This window comes from Lepus europaeus, chromosome 8 (genome assembly GCF_033115175.1).
Source record: "Lepus europaeus isolate LE1 chromosome 8, mLepTim1.pri, whole genome shotgun sequence".
Classification (NCBI taxonomy): Eukaryota; Metazoa; Chordata; class Mammalia; order Lagomorpha; family Leporidae; genus Lepus; species Lepus europaeus.
The window spans coordinates 19,659,237-19,681,349 of record NC_084834.1 but is presented as its reverse complement, the minus strand read 5'-3'; the positions used below and the strand labels follow the sequence as shown (position 1 = coordinate 19,681,349).

At 37.2% G+C, this 22,113-nt stretch overlaps 1 pseudogene; it reads left to right on the top strand.

Moving 5' to 3' along the window:
• Positions 1-215: 215 nt before the first annotated feature.
• The window catches only part of LOC133765230 (eukaryotic translation initiation factor 2 subunit 1-like), a 35,762-nt pseudogene continuing 13,864 nt past the window's right edge, over positions 216-22,113 (top strand).

Here is a 22,113-nt window from a genome sequence, read left to right as displayed (position 1 = left end):
TCTCACGTGGGAGACCAGGATTTGCTTCTAGACTCCTGACTTTGCCCTGTTGTCCTGGCCCAGACCCGGCCTTTGTGGCCATTTGGGGAGTGAATCCATGGCTGGAAAGTCTCTCTCTCTCTCTCTCTCTCTCTCTCTCTCTCTGTATGTGTGTGTGTATGTGTGTGTGTTGCGAGTGCCTGCTGTCATGCAGCTCAACAGGGCTTAAGGGCGACATGTCAGAATTGGGGGAAGAAGGAGCACACAGACACAAGACTGTCTTTCCAATGAAAGGAATAGTTTTTGACTCTAGAATTCTCTGTGGAGTTTCCACAGTTTACCTTCTTCTGCTGGTCAGGTAAGCAGTGATCTGTGATTCTATTTTTTGGACTCCTCTGGGATTCCCCACAGTGTGTGTGTGTGTAACTTTCTCACCTCTTCTTCTCTTCCTGTCACTTCTACTTGTGGGAGACCCAGAAGAAGTTCCTGGCTTTGGATCAGCGCAGCTCTGGCCATTGTGGCCAACTGAGGAGTGAACCATCAGATGGAAGACCTCTGTCTGCCCCTCCTCTCTCTGTGTAACTCTGACTTTCAAGTAAAAGATATAAATCTTTAAAAAAATAAATAAATAAGGGAAAAGGCATTACTTTTTCTAATGTTATTGCAAATGCTGGGTCTACACTCTCTATTATCTGTTTTACTATGTTCTTTTCTTAGAAAGATATTTTTTTGTTCTTGCTATCTATTAATTATTTTGATAGACATCCCTTTTTAAAAGATTTTTCTGCATGTGGTCAACATGAGTTGCTTTTTGAAGCATTTTCTAGAGAGCTCCAGCATAACTGAAGCCTGAAAAGATAAAGGATCTGAAAGTATCTTGCAACAGCAGTGGCTTGCATATTTTCTATTATTGCAGGTATTTCTGAAAGCTCTTCCTATGATTGCATATTTTACAGAAGTATAAAGAAAAAGGTGAATCTATTAAGACTTTTATGCTAACCTTTTTTTAAAAAATAATTGTCACCCTCTCACGACGTCTGCAAAATTTGAGACTTATCACTGACCCATGCTTGCAGAGGAAGATGGGAATGCAAATGCACCTTTAAATAGTGCATTTAGCTTAATACGTATCTTGAACATAATTGAAGCATCTTTTGTAATTAAGTCCATCCATCCAAAAGGGTAATCTGGTTGATAAAGCATTTTTCTAAATAAGAAAGTCACTTATCCAGGATAAGTCAGAACCATCAAACTCACAAGTCTTTTAAGGAAGTAAGCCAAGGAAATACAGCCCAACACTTGTTCTCTCCCTGATTTCTACATTACTGTTTTGGTAGAGATGAGTGCGCTGATCACAGAATCAGGGAGAAACAGTGTGACTATTGCAGGCAGTGAGGTGTTCCCTGTAAGTCCTTTTCCAGCAGATATCTTTGAGTTGAAAATGTTGAGGAGAAACTGCTCAGCTTCCCACAATTCAGAAGGAACCATTAACCTGGTGTTGTCATTGGCCCATATGCATCCAAAGAGGAAGTTTGAAGTCAGCATCTTTCTATCTGTGGAACCCATAAGCCAATGCCTCTCTGACTATAATGCTTATTTGAATCTTGTTAAAATGAAAAAGCAGCAAGTGTCTGATAGCCTGGTCTGCATACCTAACAAGCCTCTAGGTGATGCCTTCATGACTGGTTGACTGTATACAATGGCAGTGCAAGATTCTCAATGGAGCCAAATCCTCTCCTTTTGTTTATTTCTATCCCTAAAGAGACACAAGATAAAATGTTGGCTTATCCTTAAACCTACAGATGGGCTAGTGGAAGCTATAACAGACTGCCAGTTAGCTTTCTATTTTTCAACTCTGCTGAATCACTGTACATTTTCTACGTGAGTAATAGTAGGGAGATTCTATAACTTATTGTTTAAACTGGGACCTACTGAGAAAAAAATGGGGGAATTTTCAATAATTATGCTGGCATGGCACAACAAGCAACCCAAAAGACACATTCACTCTTCTAACAGTAATAGCCTGTTATAGAAATCTGGAAATTTCTCTTCAGTTTTACCACATGGAAATTAGTTTCATTATTATTATTTAAAATTTTATTATTTTTGAGATAATATGTTTAATAGTCAAAGGCTTATTGGCTCCACTAAGTAAAGAGTTCAATGAAATAAATTATTTTGAAGGAAAGACGTAATGTAACATTATTCATTACCAGTATCATATGCTTCTAAATATTCTTGCTTTCTTTCTTCATGTATTTTTTAAAATGTATCCCCAGGAAAAAAAAGGAATTTTTAAAATATACTTGCCTTTATAACTCAATCTTTTAAAAGATGTCTTGAATTTCATTTGGCTAATACTTATGGAATTATTTATATGATTTCAAATTTATCTAGCAGATAATTAATGTAAACACTTTCCTGAGATTTTCCATTGAAATTTTCTTATATTTAATGAGCAAAATGTGAATATTATCTCCATTTTCAAGTTAAAATCTGATCTGTTCTGATCCACCTTTGGTAGGTATTATTCAGCTTCAGTCCTGCTGATGGAGGTGTCAAGATGATGATGAATTGTTGTGTTTTTAAAAATGCAGTTTAATGATATTCTATTTATGTCCTTAGCATTATTGACACATATAATATATTTTATGGACTGTCATTGTGCTCTTTTGCACAAATGGTTTCACATACAGGATACCTCTTAATTCCACAATAAATCTTGATTATATTCTGTCAATTTTAAAAGCTTAACTTTATACCACACTTCTTATGCTTATAGTTTTCCTTGTGTACCATGGAATTTACTGTAAATTCCTTGCTCTTAAAAAGCCAATAAAAAGATTTGTTTAAAAATCATCTTCATTGGCCGGCACCATGGCTCAATAGGCTAATCCTCCACCTTCGGCACCAGCACCCCAGGTTCTAGTCCCGGTCGGGGCACCGGATTCTGTCCTGGTCGCTCCTCTTCCAGTCCAGCTCTCTGCTGTGGCCCAGGAGTGCAGTGGAGGATGGCCCAAGTCCTTGGGCCCTGCACCAACATGAGAGACCAGGAGAGGCACCTGGCTCCTGGCTTTGGATCAGCGTGGTGCGCCAGGGTTGAACCAATGGAAAAGGAAGACCTTTCTCTCTGTCTCTCTCTCTCTCTCACTGTCCACTCTGCCTGAAAAAAATAAATAAAAATAAAAATCATTTTCATTTTGTCTGAAGTGGTTTACTATGAAATTTGATAAAATTTTGTGTATGGAATTGCGTTGCATCAACTTTAATGCCACACCATAATGTACAGTTTAAAAAACCTCTAAATTTTAAGAGAAGCTAGATTCAATTACCCAAAGGCAGAGTGGTGTGGGGAGTAGGTTTAAGTACAATGGCTGATGTTTTCTGGCAGAATCGACTATCTTACAGCTGGTACACCAGCATTTGTCAGATAGAGACAACCCTTAATTAACACTGTCTAAAACATAGTTTGAAGATGTTTTTGCTTCTTAAATTTGTAGCTCAATTTGTTTGTTGTTTTCAGAATTCTATGGTTTTCTTACACTCAGGGTGACTAGTCTAAATGCAGATTCATGGATATAGCTTCCCTAAACAGAAACTTCCTTCTCATCTTTGTAGTGTTTCTTTTATAGGCAAATGGATAATAACACTTTTTATCATGTTCCAAATCTTTTATACTTTCCCCATAAGTTACAAAAATTTTTGAAGTGATATTTTGGAAATAATTAAAATTTTTGTGTTTTACAAAGCAAAACTAATATATGTGTGGATATATTTAAATCATATGTACTTTTGTCAATTATAACATAACTAGACAATAACAGATGATATTAATCCCACTGGCTAATTAATTGACTAAATAAAATAGTCCAATCTTTACATATTATCAATTATCTTCATTTTTTCTAAGTTAAATTAGTTTTATATCACCTGACAGAACTTTATGTGAAGTTACTGAAATCTATTTATACATAGATTAACATTTTCATTCTTAATTTTCCCTCTGTGTTATATCCCAGGAATAAAAGCAGGTAATTTGCCAAATCAAAATGTATGTTTGATGCTTAAGTTGTTTAATTATTGAGTTAATATGGAAGAATAATCTATTTTTATTATACCTGGTTTTAAAATTTAATAAACTTTCTAGCTTAAAATGTTTTATATTATATGATTAATTAAATTTCTGTTTTGAATTTAAATCAGACCTACAATAAATTTGTAAATATATTACAAATTATTTTCTTAGATCCATCACCCAACCTCTTCAGTTTTTAATATCTTTCATAATTACAGTTCAGTTATCAGGATCAGGAAGTTAACATATTTATAATTACTCTGTGGACCTTCTTCAAGTCCTGTCAACTGTCCTAACATTCTTTTTTTAGATCAAAATCTAATCCAGTTAACACATTACACTTAGTTGCATTTCTTTTATCTAAGACAGTTACTTAGTGTTCCTCTTTCTTAATCACCTTTTTAATTTTTTTGGTAGTTATCTTGTAAAATGTCCATCAATTCGGTTTTATTTGCAGTTCATCATGACTAAATTCAGGATTCATGATTTGACAATATGATGAAGGGAATGTTATACTTTCCCCAGTCATTCATATTGAAATGGGCTAGGCAATAGGTTAGTGAGCAAAGGAACTGAGGATCTGCTAGCAGTCTCCTTACAGAAGCCTTGGATCACCTAAAATCCCACCACCTGCCATGTCAATCCAACATGGCTACAGGTTCAGCACACCCATTCCCTATCATGCACAAGATACAGTGATGACCACGTGTATGCTACAGTTCCATGTGGAGATGCTATGACAACCTCCTGGAGATCACCATACGCACTAAAACCCATGCAGACTCTGCTCCATTTGTATGTTTAATCAGTGCCCCAACCGCTATTCTATGATACAGGGATGACCATTGAGAGAGGCGGTAGCCACTGTTTATTCAAGGGGAAAGGCTGCCCACATTCACCTCCAAACCTGCATTATCCCTGTAAAGATATCCTGTTCTCCTTCATTCACCTTCATGTCTCTGCATTGAATTCTTTGCTGCTGAGACAGAACTTGGAATTGATCCAGCTAGGTAACCCATACCCACAATATCAACATGATATTGATTTATGTCTTTCCTAGTGTTAATTTTGATCACTTTGTAAAAGTGCTGTGGAGCACCACTAACATACTATAATGACAAGGGGAAACACCGATTACCTTGATTTAAACAGGCACATTTTATAGATTTGTTTAATGTCATACTATACTAGACAAATTTTTACAATCATTAAGCATTAATCAAAAAAATTTCAATGTGGAGATGGAAATGCTAAGTTACCTGATTTAAGTATCAGTCATTGAATACATGTATTGAGTTACAACACACATCTGTACTACTAAAGTATTTTTTTTTTTAATAGTGATGTAGTGCAGTACTCTCCACTATCAGGAAACATTATCCTTTTTGTAATTAATAAGGATGTTCTTGGATGATATTTGAAACTGTGTAAGACTCTTTTTTCCCCTGTGGCCCTTAATTTGACTGAAAGGGCATCAGCCAGGATTTTGTCCATGCTGTGAGGACACCTGTAGCTGATGCCTCAGTAACAGGACCTTTCAATGAAACTGAACTGTTATTAAGGAACCTCAGTAATGGGCAAGAAACACTTCTTGTAGTGGAAGAAGGAGTGAGTTTTCCATTTTATGGCTATTATAGGAAGACTGATGAGTTACCCTTTGGTTGACTCTCCCTGCTGGTAGATGACACTCACTGTGAGAACATAATGCTCAGCCTTAATCAATAATCAAGCCTGTTAGCTATTTACCAGATGTTCTCCGATTTTCAATGAGATGTTCTTCAATAGAGTACCTCAAAGTAATCTGTATTTTAAAGATTTATTTACTGATTTGAAAGGCAGAGCATCAGAGAGAGAGAGAGAGAGAGGCAGAGAGACACCTGTTCACTCCCCAAATGGCAGCATTGGCCTGGGGGTGGGCTGATTCGAAGCCAGGAGCTTCTTCAGGGTGTTACTGGTGTAATTGGTGTTACTGGTGGCAGCTGTACCTGCTGCACCCCATACCCCAGGGCCCAGCCCCTACATCTGTATTGTTTTAAACTTGATTCAATGCATGTAACTTGTAAGTAAAAATCCTGTAACCAAACTCAGTCTTGCAGAATAGCCAACTCAGACAGCATAATGTTTCTGGGTTTAAATCCTCAATTTGACTAGCTGAATAAACTCCACCTTTAAATTTGCAGCCAGACTTGAGGATTTCAGTTAACACATCCTAATTTAAACACAGAGTTGAGTGTGTTGATAATTCTTGCCTGAAAAAAATTACAATTGTGCTATTTCAAAGTCACAAATCTGTTTAACCATCATTCAAATTTATTTGCATAGTATCTTGCACAGAGGTGTCTTATAATTTTTAAAATGTTTTCTTTTTCAGTGGTTACTTCCCCTTTGATATTTCTCATTTTTGTATTGGTGCTTTCTGTTATTTTCTGAATCAAGTTATTTGTTGGTTTGTCTAGCTGGTTATTCAAACAAAATAAACAGGTATTTAATGTATGAATTATGTCTATTTTTTCACAGATAACAGATTTCTGTTTCTATCTATAGTAGTATAATAACTGAGACATGTTAAGTTCTGCCTCCACTCTACATTTTTTTAAAATATTTATTTATTTATTTATTTGAAAAGCTGAATAACTGAGAGGGACAGAGAGAAAGAGATTTTCCTTTCCTCAAGTTAGCTCCCCAAATTCCAGAAACATCCAAGGGCAGGCAGGCCAAAACCAAGAACCAGGATCTCCATCCCAGTCGCCCACAGATGTGACAGGAACTCAAGAACTTGTACTATCATGAATTGCCTCCCAGCCTCATTACAGAAAGCTGGCTTGGAAGTACAGCTGCCAGGATGAGCTGCCACTCCGACATGGAATGTGGACATCCCAAATAGAGGCTTAACCACTGTGCCACACAGTCTGCACCTGCAATTTTTCTTAGAAGTTCTTTATCCTACGCAAAGGTGTGTAACAAGATGGGTGTGGGAGAAGTTGCTTAATGGGATTCAGTTATTTTCAAATTTGTGTATTCTTGGCCATCATATTATGTTGATGGTATGTGTCTGTGTGTGTGTGTGTTACTTGTTTCTGTTTTGGTTTTGGAGAAAATATTGGAAGAGGTAGACTTGGGCAGCTGCCATAGTCTTCAGCTGCCCAGAAGTTCAATATGATTCTATACCTAATTTTAATAAGTCACAGTTAGATGTATTGAAATCTTAATTAATGATTTTTATTCAGTGATTGAATGGCTACTATTGTTCCCATGACAAATAACTGTAATTCAAGCAATAGCAAACTAAATTTCTGTCTCTTATGTATCACCCTGGGAAGGCTTAGCAGTTAAACTTGGAGGGCACATTTATTGAGTATAATTGCAGAATATATTTAGTTCTGCAGTCAGATTCACTGAATTCATATCAACTACTTAGAATTGTGTTGCCTTGGGCAAGTTCTTCACTCTTTACAATCTTCATTTTCTCCATAAAATGAGAATAGAATGTCCCCACTTCATGGGGTTGTTTATAAGGCTTAAGGAAGATAATGCAAATAGAGCAATTAAAATAGTTTCTGATGGAAAGCCATTACACACAAATTTAGCCCTTCTTAGTGACGTTGGAAACATATTGAAAATATGTCTCCATTTCTACATATTTTTCTTATTAAAAATGTTAAAATACTGGTGCTTAAAATATTTTATTCCTTATTGCTTTGGAACGTAATCACTTTCTTCTACTTACTGTGACTAGATGATATTGCTAAATAATTACTATAAATTTTCATTAATTCACAGCTCATAAACTTAAAAATCATTAGTGTTTGTGGGAGGTGGGATAACATTGATTTAAATATAGAAGCATACAGAGCTATTGATGCAAACTGTTCTCTATTTAATAATTCAGATTCCTTTAGAATATTCAGTTAAGAGATGACGTGGCAAGGTGATTGGAATAGCAAAGTGCATTCAAAATATATTTCTTTATAAAATTGAGGCTGCAAGTTGGAATTTTAAGAAGTAGTCATGAAGATTTCCAAAGAACTTTGCTTTCTTGTTAGCCTAAGGGATGATTTCTGGTGGTATCTTATGGAATAGAGTTTTTACATGTTCTCTTATATTTTCAGAGACGTATAGGCTGAAAATACTAAAGAATAAATGTTCCTTAAAATAAAAATTTTAAAATAATAATGTTAGGTAGGAAGTCAGATATGAGCTTATGTGTGTGTGACATAAAGGCCTAAAGAAAAGACATCTATGTCCAGCATATTCATCTGCATCTCAAAGTCATCCAGATAACGTTTCAGGGGCAACCCAGTATTCGTATCCTGCCCTGCCCCCTCCTACCCAATAACCTGCCAGGTGGGGGTCCCTGCCTGATAACCTTCCAGATACAGCCCAGTATCTGCATTTCAAATACCCTGCTCTGGATCTCGATTCTCTAGGGGGTGCTGCTCACCCTTACTCTAAACTCAGGATGGCGCCAGCTAGGCTTCCTCCTGTCTGATACCTTCAGGGGAAAACTCAGGAGCTTCTTAATATCTACATCCATAAAATCTTTGTTTCAGGAGGAGATGTGTGAAGACAAAGACCCATCTCTTTAAAACCCCCAGCCTCAACCGGACTGTGCACTCAGCCCTCTGCCTCTCTGCTGAGCTGCCCGCCTGCCTGGCCAGGTGTAATCTCTCCACTCAACCATGTAACCTCACCCCCCCCCGCCCAAGTTCAAGCGACTGGGCACTCTCTCTCAGGCTCTGTCTGAAGAGGTGCCCATGTGTCCTTATGAATGTCCCTTCCCTAATAAACCTTGCTATTTTACCTCCCACTACTCTCTGTCTCATGCCTGAATTCTTTCTTGCGGGAAGACAAGAACCCTGCAATTTCTCTGGTAACAATAACTTGGATTATCTAAATAGTGTTCCCTACCTCAAGTTTTCTCTCCCCTTGGATATAATTATTTTTTCTATTTTAAAAAAGATATATTTACTTATCCAAAAGCAGAGTGATAAAAAGAAAGAGAGAGACAGTTGTGCACACACACACACAGACACACACAGATCTTGTATTCACCAATCCACTCCCTGAATGACTGCAATAGTCAGGTCTGGGCTAAGCAAAAGCTTGGTGCCAGGAGCTCCAGCTGGGTGTACCCCATGGGAGGCAGGGACCTGAGTAATTGAGTCATTATCTGCTGCCTTGCCAGATACATCAAAAGAAAGCTGGATCAGAAGTTGAGTTGCTGGGACATGAGCAAGCACTCTAGTATAGATTGCTGGTACTGCAAGTGGAGGCTTAACTCACTGCATCACAATGCTGGCCTGGAAAATTTACTTTTATTTCATGTGTTTTTGTGAATGAATAATATATGGTGGAAATGCAGACGACGTTACTTTATGAACTTGAATTTTGGTGACTTCATTTAATAAACAAGTATTAGTTATGAGCATGACGCAAAGAATACTATCAAATGTTAAGTGATAATGTTACCAGTGAATGGCAGGGTTCTTGTCTTCGCGCCAGAATGCAGGTGAGAGACAGAGTAGTGGGAAGTAGAAGTAGCAAAGTTTATTAGGGTAGAGACATCCGTAAGGACAGATGGGCACCTCTCCAGACAGTCCTGAGAGAGAGTGCACAGTTGCTTGGACGGTGGGAAGGAGCGAGGTTACATGGTTGAGTGGAGAGAGTACACCTGGCCAGGCAGGCGGGCAGCTCAGCAGAGAGGCAGAGGGCTGAGCACGCAGTCCAGTTGAGGCGGGGTGAGGGTGGGGGTGTTTAAGGAGATGGGTCTTGCTTTCCCACCTCTGCTCCTCTTGGAACAAAGGGCTTTTTGGATGTAAATAGAAACACTTCCATCTGAGTTTTCTCCCAGAAGTTATCAGACAGGGGAAAGTCTGGCTGGCGTGTGTGTGTGTGGGGGGGGGGCTGTTAGAGGAAAGGCAGGGAGGGCATTTGAAGTGCAGAGTGCAGATACTGGGATGCACCTGGAAGGTTATCAGGCAGAAGGAGCGGGGACCCCCACCTGGCAGGTTATCGGGTAGGAGGGGGCAGGGCGGGATGCCTTGGGATGACTTTGAGATGCAGACGCATATGCTGGACATAGACTAGGCCTTTGTCACACACACATAAGCTCATATCTGACTTCCTACCTAACAATAATATGAACAGAAGTGTGAGGGGTCATTAGAAGAAATATGGGAATTATAGTCAACTGATGATACACATGGAATCAGAAGTTCAGTGGGAGTGCGAGCAAAGGACCAAATCCTGTACATTCCTGCAGTAAACTGGAACAATACTGACAAAGTCAAAACTTTCACTACCCAAAACCATTCAATAAAGAAAAGATTCAAAACCAAATATGCTGTAAGCCATCACATACAGCTATGCCTCCATGCATCAGGGGATAACTGCTTAAATGTGAATTCTTCAAATTAATATTAATATATATTTCATATTTATTGAAGAATAAGAAATAAAATCCACTACTTTAAAACTCACTTGTATACTATTAAATCACATCACAACTGCAAAATGGTTTAGGAACTAATTCTACAAAAATATTTGAGACTGAAAAATATTGTGGTGGAATTATTTATAATTGCAATGCATTGTAATAATAAAAAGCAATTGATTTTTGATTTATCACGTTTTTAAATTCTTGTTAAATAATTTTCTTTCTTGTTTCCTGCAGTCTGGGTAGACCATCTCCCATCCCTATTGTTATATCCTTGCTTGTGTAATCAAAACAATGTTAGTTTTATATACTAGGGATACAAGTTGGAATTTTTTATATTTAGTTTCCAAGGTAAGAAATGAATAAATTGTAGAAGAGTTTGAGTGTCCTACATCTTGCAAGTTAACTACTCCAAAATCACAATTTCATGATCTTAATAAATGTACAGTGTAAGAAAATGCATGAATAATTTTCTTGATTAACATACAGGTAACAAACATCCCTGCTTGTTCATTTAACCATAAAACTGAAGTGGCTCTAACAAAGAATGCTGATCTCCTCACTACGGATACTGAAGAGGGAGTCTGCATAGAGACAATGGGAATACTCTGTTTTAGTAATATAGCACGTAGAGTAGAATCAAAATATTCAGTGGATAATGGACTGAAGAATAATATATCTCATCATGAAAAATTATACCGTCCTACTGCCAGGAAAAAACAAGATCAGTTAACATTTCATCCAAAGTGTGCTTAATCACGATGATTTTCTGCCTGTATAGCATTACTATTTATTTTAATATAGCATTTTATTAATGAAGCCTTTGATTTATGACTAGCTAGAAGTAATGCTTGATTTGATATTTACTTTTTTAGTGAACAACTCTATATTTACTAAATAGTTTTTGATACTTAGCAAAAAGAAGCCAAAGCCAATACAAAAACAAAGCAATGCAAAGCTCTAGCATTCAAATGTCTGCTTTAGCTTATGCATGATAGTTAAATTGCAATTGATTTAGATCTTTCTTGCCAGGAAAGTTCCATCATGGGAATGTGAGTAACTTTTCCCCAGGAAAAATTCCTAAATATTTTAAGGATAAAGTTCACATTTATTTGGATGGGATCCATAAGAAAGCAAGTTAGAGAAAAAAACCTAAACCACAGAAAGACAAACACTATATGACCTCACTTATGTATAGTGTCTGAAATAGTCAAATATAAAGATTTGGAGAGTGGAATGGTGGTCACCAAAGGCTGACAGGAGGGGCAGAAGAGGGAGATGCTTGTCAAGAGCACAAGGCTTCAATTAGATCTATTACACAGCAGAGTGTCTCTAGTTAATAATAATATGTGGTATAGCTTACAATAGATAAGAAAGCAAACTTTAATTATCCCACCATCAAAACATGATTAACCATTGAGGTTATAGATATGTTAATTAGCATGACTTAGATATATATATATATATATTAACTACATATATCAAAGCATCATATTATAACCATAAATATATACAATTGTGATTTATCAATTAAAATTTCATATCTATTTATTTATATATACATCTGTATCTATTATGAGACTGGGAAGCCAGCATTGTGACATAGCAGGTTCAGCTGTCACTTACAACACCTGTTTAAGTTCCTGATGCTTCAATTCAGCACCCAGCTAAAGTACCTGGGAAAGCAATGGAAGATGATCCAAGTGGGAGATTGGGCTGAAGCTCATGGCTCAGCTTTGCCCAGACATGACTGTTAGAGTAATCTGAAAAGGGAACCAGCAGATGAAAGATTTCTTCTCTCTCTCGCTTTCTCTTCCTCCCCCATCACGATGGATAAATAATAAAAAGAGAGCTTTTTGAAGTCTTACTCATGAAATATTTAATGTGTGTATGGATAATTCTATAATCGCCTCTCATGATTCTGTATTTCAATCTTTCCTTTTGGCCATGTCTATTTAGTCAAGTTCTTAAATCTATGAAAATATACAATTAATATTTGTGGAGTAAAATTTATTTTTTTATTTTTTAAAGATTTATGTTATTTATTTGAAAGAGTTACAGAGAGAGAGAGAGAGAGAGAGAGAGAGAGAGAGAGGTCTTCAATCCACTGGTTCACTCCCTGAATGGTCGCAATGGCCAGAGCTGCGCTGATCCAAAGCCAGGAACTTCTTCCAGATCTCCTATGCGGGTGCAGGGGCCCAAGCAGTTGGGCCATCTTCTACTGCTTTCCCAGGCCATAGCAGAGAGCTGAATGGAAAGTGGAGCACTTGGGACCCGAACTAGTGCATACTTGCTATGCTGGCACTGCAGGCTGCAGCCTTAACCCACTGCACCACAGCTCCCGCCCCATAGAATAAAATTTAAATTGTAAGGTTCATATGGGCAGATGTCGGGGCAATCATAGTAAACTGAGACTACTAACATTGCTCCAGAGAAGCTTCAGTGTAGTCCTTCTGGTAGAACAATGTTGTAATCCCCAGGCAGTAGCTATCCATGGATGGTAACTGAAACAGATATATTAACTATGGTAAAATCTAAAATTTTCTGAAAATATCTACTTGTGGGTTTTTTCCCTCAGCTTTATCTCTCAGAACCTCACTATGTATAAAGGCAATGTAGAATTTAGCTAAAGACTTAAGAATTTTGCATAGATTTTGAACCCCCCCCCCTTTTTTTTTTACAGCTCCTATCTTGAAATCATGCCCTCAAATCCCAGTTTCTTTGAAAGGCTCTGTTTTGCTCTCTCTTTCTCCTATACAAATAGGGTTCATCTGGTGCATTCTCCTTCTTTCACTTCGCCTATGTCAGTTGCAGGATATGAACCATCAACATTGTTTATCAAAATTTGTCCAGCAAAATAGTTCCACATAGTGGGGAAGTAAATCTACAGCAACTACTCTGTCATAGTCATCTCCAAAGTTTTAATGCAAAACATACAGATTCACGTGTTGTTTATTACTATTTATTTTTTACATTCACTAAAGCTGCTACAGGGGCCATCATGCTTTTGGCACTCTGTGCCTGTGTATGGAGAGAAAGAGGGAAAGACATGATAGATTTGTGTATAAATGTTTCATACAATTGTATATACATCTATTTCTCCTTAGGTAATATGATTTGAAGAGTTAAATATTAGCGCAAGATTATTAGGGAACTTACAAAAATATGGTACCTTGGATTTGGGACACCTTTAGGTCCACAATTATTTCATGCAATCCATTTTAATAAACTGTTCACATCTCTGTAGATAATATGAAATGGTGAGGTCATATTTCTAGGAGAATACTAAAGGTCAATTTTCCAAATATAAGAATTTTTTCATTTGCCAATGACCTTAGAAATTTTACCTAAAATAATTGAATTTTGGATCTACAAAGTGCTGAAACAATAATTGCTATCATAATCAGGTTTAATTATCTCTCCCTGAAACTGATTTGGTCCACCCCGTGCCATTATAGTTACTGCCACCGCTAACAATGGGATCCTATGTATTTAGCGGAAAGTCTTAGAACACTGAGTACATTCAGGTATTGCTTTGAATATGCCTGCAGATCAAAAGAAGCAACGTTGTACCTCATCTCAAAACCTGCTATTTTTCCAGTGAAAGATCCCAAATGCTAAGCACTTAATTTCCTTGATGCCAGGGGCATTAGTTCACTGTGAGCACTAAGCAGCTGCAATTCAATAATTCTTTTAAATATCTAAGATATAAACAGGGAAAAATGCAGAAACTTAAAACTTTTTAATTTCTGGAGATAAATGTAATATTTTTTTCTGATATTCCATGTGACACTTTTACAACACAAAAGCCACAGTGAAGAGTGACTGTGCAGACATTCTATTCAGTAGATTTTCTCACTGCAATGCACCAGATGTCAAAATCCATTATATTCATGATATCATTTCATAATTTTAATGAGGTTCTACAACAGACATAAATACTGTAGGAATATACCAGTGATTCAGTCTCTTCTGAATTTTTTCTTTTAATAGTTGAGACTTCTAAATATACTACATTTGCTTGTTTGTCTGAAACAATCTTTACTAAGGCAAACAAATAATTGACATTAAGCTTCATTCTATAAAGCTCTACAAAAGTTTGCATTTGGGAATGGCTAATTAGACCTACTTAAAGATTGTAGCTAATGGTTTATTAGGATTCAGAAATCAAGTATTTTGGTTTGCCTTCTTATTTCTGAGAGGGTCATATTCCTGAATGTGTATTTGGTAAGAGTTCATTGAAACAAAGTCTGATACCTTTTAGTTAGTATTTTGGTGTCTAATAACTAGTGCTTATCCCTAGGGGCAATTATTAAGTTGAAAATAAACTGTCCTGTTTAGTTATCAGATCTGAGACAGCAGCATTCAAGACAAGAGAAATGCAAGAGTGACCAATGTCACTTTGTACCAGGTGGAACAAAGGAAGAATGAAATGTTTTTTTTTTTATTTATTTTTTTTATTTTTTATTTTTTTTATTAAACTTTTATTTAATGAATATAAATTTCCAAAGTATAGCTTATGGGTTACAATGGTTTCCCCCCTCCCATAACTTCCCTCCCGCCCGCAACCCTCCCCCCTCCCGCTCCCTCTCCCCTTCCATTCATGTAAAGATTCATTTTCAATTATCTTTGTATACAGAAGATCAGTTTAGTATATACTAGGTAAAGATTTCAACATTTTGCCCATATAGCAACATCAAGTGAAAAAACTACCATTGGATTACTAATTATAGCATTAAATAGCAATGTACAGCACATTAAAGACAGAGATCCTACATAATTTTTTTTTTCAAAATAATTAATTTTCTATGCCATTTCCATTTTAACACCAGGTTGTTTTGTTTTTTTTTTTTCATTTCCAATTCTCTTTATATACAGAAGATCACTTCAGTATATAATTAGCAAAGACCTCATCAGTCTGCGCCCACACAGAAACGCAAAGTATAAAAATACTGTTTCAGTACCAGTCCTAGCATCACTTGGCTTTAGACGACACATTAGGGACAGATCCCGCATGGGGTGTAAGTACACAGTGACTCCTGTTGCTGACTTAACAATTTGACACTCCTGTTCATGGCGTCAGTAATCTCCCTGGGCTCTAGTCATGAGTTGCCAGGGCTATGGAAGCCTTTAGAGTTCACTGACTTTGATATTGTTCCGATAGGGTCATAGTCAAAGTGGAGGTTCTCTCCTCCCTTCAGAGAAGGGTACCTCCTTCTTTGAAGGCCCCGTTCTTTCCACTGGGATCTCACTCACAGAGATCATTCATTTAGGTCTTTTTTTTTTTTTTCCATGATATCTTGGCTTTCCATGCCTGCTATACTCTCATGGGCTCTTCAGCCAGATCTGAATGCCTTGAGGGCTGATTCTGAGGCCGGAGTGCTGTCTAGGACATCTGCCATCCTATGAGTCTGCTGTGTATCCCACTTCCCATGTTGGATCTTTCTCTCCCTTTTTGATTCTATCAGTTAGTATTAGGAGATACTTGTCTTGTTTGTGTGATCTCTTTGACTCTTAGACCTATCGGGATTCCAACATAATTCCATCAAGATGGCATGTACCAATGCCATCGCACTAGTCCAAGTAATCAATTTCAGCTCACAATTGATAGCTCCGATAGGTCTAAGAGTCAAAGAAATGTTTTTGAAAACTATTTTCTCCCTCATGGCCATCTTCTGAAGCTTAGAACTACCAATTTGAAACAGTGTATTTTTCTTCTTACTATTTGGTGAACTCTTTACTTAGTGTAGGGTTAATCTTATGAGTACAGAAAAAACTGAAAGCAGATCTGAGGAAGTGTAGGAACCTGGGAGGGAAGGAAGGGAGTGGTAGGAAGCATAACTATGTTTCTAGATTTGAATATATTAAATACATAAAAATGCATTAAATAAATTTTAAAAGTGTTAAAAATAGAAATAAGAGCTGGTGCTGCATCTCACTAGGCTAATCCTCTGCCTGCAGTGCCAGCACTCCTGGGTTCTAGTCCCGGTTGGGGCGCTGGTTCTATCCCGGTTGCTCCTCTTCCAATCCAGCTCTCTGCTGTATCCTGGGAAGGCAGTGGAGGATGGTCCAAGTCCTTGGGCACTGCACCCGCATGGGAGACCAGGAAAAGCACCTGGCTCCTGGCTTTGGATCTGCGCAGTGCGCCCCCAATTTGGGGGGTGAACCAACGGAAAATAAGACCTTTCTCTCTGTCTCTCTCTCTCTCTCTCTCTCACTGTCTAACTCTGCCTTTCAAAAAGAAAAAAGAAAAAGAAAGTAGAATTTGAAACAGAATTAGCATAAGAGTTTACCTTACGTACATGGGGAAGCCAAAATAAAGAATTCCACTTGAGTGGAAATGTAAGCTACTCTATTCACAATAAATACACATGTGTTCTAACTTCTTTTCTCCAAATTAATTATTCTACCTTGAATTGCATGGGAACAACATATCATTTTCCTCAAAATAAGCCTATTTTTAAACTATCTAATGATGGGGCTGGCCTTGTGGTGTAGTGACTTTAGTTGTTGCCTACCATGCCAGCATCACATATGGCTGATGGTTCAAGTCCAGCTACTTCACTGTCCATCCGGCTCCCTGAGGAAGCGGATGAAGATGACCAAAGTACTTGGGTCTCTGTCACTCATGTGGGAGACCTGGAAGAAGTTCCTGGCTCCTGGCTTCGCCTTGACCCAGACCCAGCCTTCGCAGATATCTGGGGAGTGTATCAGTGAATGGAAGATCTCTCTCTCTCTCTCTTTTTCACTCTCTATCTCTCTCTTTTGCTCTCTGTCTCTCCCTCTCTGTGTAGCTTTGACTTTCAAATAAATAAATAAGTCTCTAAAAAGTATAACGTGATATAATAAATGTAAACCATTTAGCACAAGTTCTGGCCTTTAGTACTCAGTTAAAAATATTTTGACTGTTGTTATTATTATCATTTCCTTTAACGTTTCTCATATTCATTTTGTGGTGGTGGGAATGGTAGCTCTACAGGGGAGAAGGCAGTAACTCATTCCAGTTCTTTCCTTCATCTAGTGTATTCTACCTAGAAACCGTGTTTTAAAGCCTCAACTTCTGCCTTCCTTCTCCTCGCTAATGTCATTTTTAAAGATATTAAAAACTGACTCGGTCATCACTTCTTTTTTATTTTTATCTTTTTTATTTTAGCAGCAAATTACCAAAAGTAGACAACATTAAATATACTGATTGTGTGAAGTCCAACATGGTATCCTTTAAAACAATCCAACCAGTAATTATCTTCTCCAGATGGATGCTAACAGGGATTGCCATTGTCAAAGAACAATAAATCAGGAAGCATTGATGTGCAAGAACCTCCCAATGTCTATTCATCATGAAAAAAATCCTTTCAGTATTAAAAACACAGGTTGCTTTTAGATGGTTTCTGCTGCCAGTGCATCTAAGCTTGGTTATCTAGAGCAGAACCAATGCAGTGTGAACTGGTAAAATTTCAAACAAAGATTTTATCATAGTTGTTCAGGGTTATAGTGTTCATTCAAATGCAGCAGTCACCCCTTATCCAAGGGGAATATTCACTGACCTCCATTGATTGCTTGAAATATGATTTCCCATATATACATATATCTATGTAAATTAGATAAAGTAAGGTATTAACAATAAAACTATTCATTATATAGAAAAATTATAACTATCTTTTAATAAAAGTTCTGTGAGTGTAGACTCTCTCTCAAAATATCTTATTGTCCTGTACTCATCCTTTTTCTTGAGACTGTGAGAGAAGATACAACGCCTACAGGACGGGTGAAGTGAACTGAATGATGCAGGCATTGTACTAATGCATTAGGCTAGTATAGGAGGGTTGCTTGACCACAAGCACTGGCATACCACAACAGTGGATCTGGTAACTGAGGTGGCCACTAAGTGACTTGTGGGAAAGCAGCATTGACAGTGCAGGTACACTGGACACGGGGCTAACCCCAGGCTGAATGGTGACGTATTCTTTATGCTACTCAGGATGATAAGTAGTTTAAAACTTATGAGTTGTTTACTTCTGGAATTTTCAATTTAATATAATTTTTGGACCACAGTTAACCATGGTTAACTAAAGTACACAGGATAAATGGGAGTGGAGGAAATGCTAAAATCAGAATATTGGTACATGAGCAAGATTTGATGAGTTTTATATTTCCATCTTTGGCACCTAAAATCCTAGTCCAAATACCTACACCAGACCAGTCCTGCATTGTTTCAGTTTAAGAGGTTTCTTTTGTTAAGTAAGGATAAATAAGCAGCAAAGCAAAATAAAATAAAACAAAACAAAGATCTCAATTTAAGCATAGAAGACAAAATTTGTGAAGAAATTAATCAATGAACCTGAGCCCCACAAAATAGCATTCTTACATTCCCTATGGAATAGCTCACAGCTGAACAGGTTTTCATCATCCACCAGCCAAGTAGTCATAGAAAAAAGAGGCAGAGCTAAATGATTCGCATAATTTTTATTGCTATGAATTATCTAGATTGGTAAAAAAAATATCTTAAAACTCTCTGGGTCGGGGCCTGCACTGTGGCATAGCTGGTAAAGCAGCCGCCTGTAGTGCCAGCAAACCCATATGGATGCTGGTTAGAGTCCCGGCTGCTCCACTTCTGATCCAGCTCTCTGCTTTGGCCTCGAAAAGCCGTAGATGATGGTCCAAGTCCTTGGGCCCCTGCATCCATGTGAGAGACCCGGAAGAGACTCCTGGCTCCTGGCTTCAGATCAGCGTAGCTCCAGCCATTGTAGCCATCTGGGAAGTGAACCAGTAATGGAAGATCTCTCTTTCTGTCTCTGCTTCTGCCTCTATGTAAATCTGCCTTTCAAATAAAAACATAAATTAAAAAAAAAAACACCTCTCTGGGCTAATAGACTCAACCACATAAGCAAAACTTACAAATATAAAATTGGTACATATTCATCTTTTTACCCAAAAACTTTCTCTATGTTACTATTATTTTAAATCTGAATATTTGCTGGAAAAATTGCAAAGGATTAAGTCACACTATTAGTAATGTGCCTCTTTATTTAGTACCACCTATGAACTATATAAATGTCAAAGCAAAGATAAATGAATAAATCAAATAGAAGAATTTTTATCCGTTTTGATATATTTGATATAGAAGAATGTACATGGAAATAATGAGAACTTTTATTACCATATACTTTTTAGTACATTTTGGAATTATCATTTTCAAGGTGATTACAACTCCTCTTCAAATATTATTAAGCTTTTTTTAAAAAAATAAATGTGTAAAATATACATTGTTTATAAAATATTTGGTAAGTGAAAGCAAAATCCTTAATGGCATTTATTACTAAAAATCTGAGATTTATTTGTAATACATTTTCTAAAACAATCCTTCAGAGCCACAACACCTTTCTCTGCCACACCAGTACTTATCAACCACTTGCAATGTGTAATGAGCTTCATTTTTCCAGTCAAATGAATATGCCTTTATAAGCTCTAAGGAGACAAGAAGAAAAAGTAAGCACTATTGTTTTTGGTGAAGTTCTTTTAAATAAGGAAAAATTGAGAGAGAGAGAGAGAGAGAGAGAGAGAGAGAGAGAGAGATCATGCATTGGTTTACTCCCTCAAGTGCCAAAGCAGGGAACCAGAAACAATCCAGGTCTCCTGCATGGGTGGTTGGAACCCAATCACTGGAGCCATCACTACCACCTTCCAGTGTCTGCAGTAGCAGGAAACTGGAGCCAGCAGCTGGAGTTGGGTGTTGAACTGAAATACTCTGATGTGGGGCACAAGCATCTCAACTGGTGTCTAAACCACCAAGCCAAATGCCAACCCCAGCAAAACTGCTGATAAATCAAGGACATGCAATCACAGAGTCTGGCGTTCAGCTGGAAAACTGTGGCTGTCAGTTTGGATGACAGTTTTTCCATTATGTTCTGGAAATCCTTGAGAAAGCACACTACTAAAATACAAACCACACTCCTTATTACCAAAAATAAGCATTATACTTATCCACAATGGTGTGAGAATTAAATAACATTTATGACAATATTAGAATTGTGTATTTATTTATGATTTTTTTATTGACTTGAAATGCAGATAGAGACAGACACACAATCAGAAATCTCTGATCTGTTGGTTCACTCTGCAAACGCACAGCAAGGGTAGGATAAGCCAAATGCAGGGGCTATGTACTCAGTACAGGTCTCCCACATGAGAAGCACTCAATTATTTTTAGCCAATACCTTCTTCCTTCCAATACACACATTACCAGGAAGCTGGAATAGAGAGAAGAGCCAGGATTTCAACCCAGGCACTCGAATATGGAATGTGGGTATTTAAAGTCTTGTCTTAACTGATAGGCCAAACACTCGCCCCAGGAATGCAATTTTATAGCCAATATTTAGTGAATAATTATGGTAGGTCACATTATTGGAAAGCTATTCTACCTTGCCAGTATTTAAAATTGTCCCATATATCTAATTCTCAGGGAAAATCTACTGATAGATATTTTATCATCCTATTTTATAGGTAAAAATAATTAGATGTAAAAAAAAGTTTAAAATGTTAAATAATTTTCTGACAGACAATACTAGTAATTGCCTTAGTGATAATATAATTCAAAGCAATGATTATAAAAAAAAATGTCTGCTCTCTTGGGGGCTAGAACATGAAGGTATCCAATAAGTGTAGTGGCCACATGATAGGTACACAATAAGTGTTATGGTCCCCATGTTTTTGTTTATTGGGAAGAGGTCAAGTTTTCCAAGCTACATTTTCCAAATATATTAAAGCAGTGGGAAAACACACACTGAATAAGGATCAGTACGATAACTACTGGAAAGCATTTTAGATTATGGAGAGATACTTGACGCTTTCTCAGAACAATGAATAAAAATGATTTGGTTCCTTAGGATACACTAGTCTTGATCCAATAGTGCAATTTCCAACATTTAATTCCAGGGAAATATGTGCCTTTCTCCCAAGAGATTTTGGGAAAATCAATACATTTTGTATATATAAGAAGTTAGAAAGCAGTAAAAACATTGCTCCCATAATTGGCCCACAGGCCAATCAAATTTCTCTATTTTATCATTTGGAGATAGTCTATTTCTATATTTGGACATATACCTAAACATCTCTCTGTTAATCTAGAGTTTGTTCATACTGCATTTACATTTCTACTCTAAATACTTCAAATTTATGGATGTGTTTTCCCAAATATTATTTGAATACTTATGTCTTATGTTGCAGCAAATTTGTTTCCAAAATATTTTCACATTATACTAAGCAAACCATTTAAATTTCACTCTATGGTCTGGCACTGTGCCTGCAGGTTAAACCACTGCTTGTGACTCCTGCTGCTTTGCTTCTATTTCAGCTCCTTATTAATGCACCTGGGAAAGCAGCAGAAGATGCCCTGAGTACTTGGTTCTCTTCTACCCACATAGGAGACTTGGAGGGAGCTGTTGGCTTCTGGGTTTGGCTTGACACAGCTGCAGCTGCTACAGCCATTTGGGGAGTGAATCAGCAGATGGAAGATTCTCTCTCTCTCTCTCCCACACACACACTCCTCCCTCTCTTTTTGTGATTCTTCTTTGAAGTATATTAATACATCTTAAAAAACCAATTTTACTCTATTTTAAACCTCCAT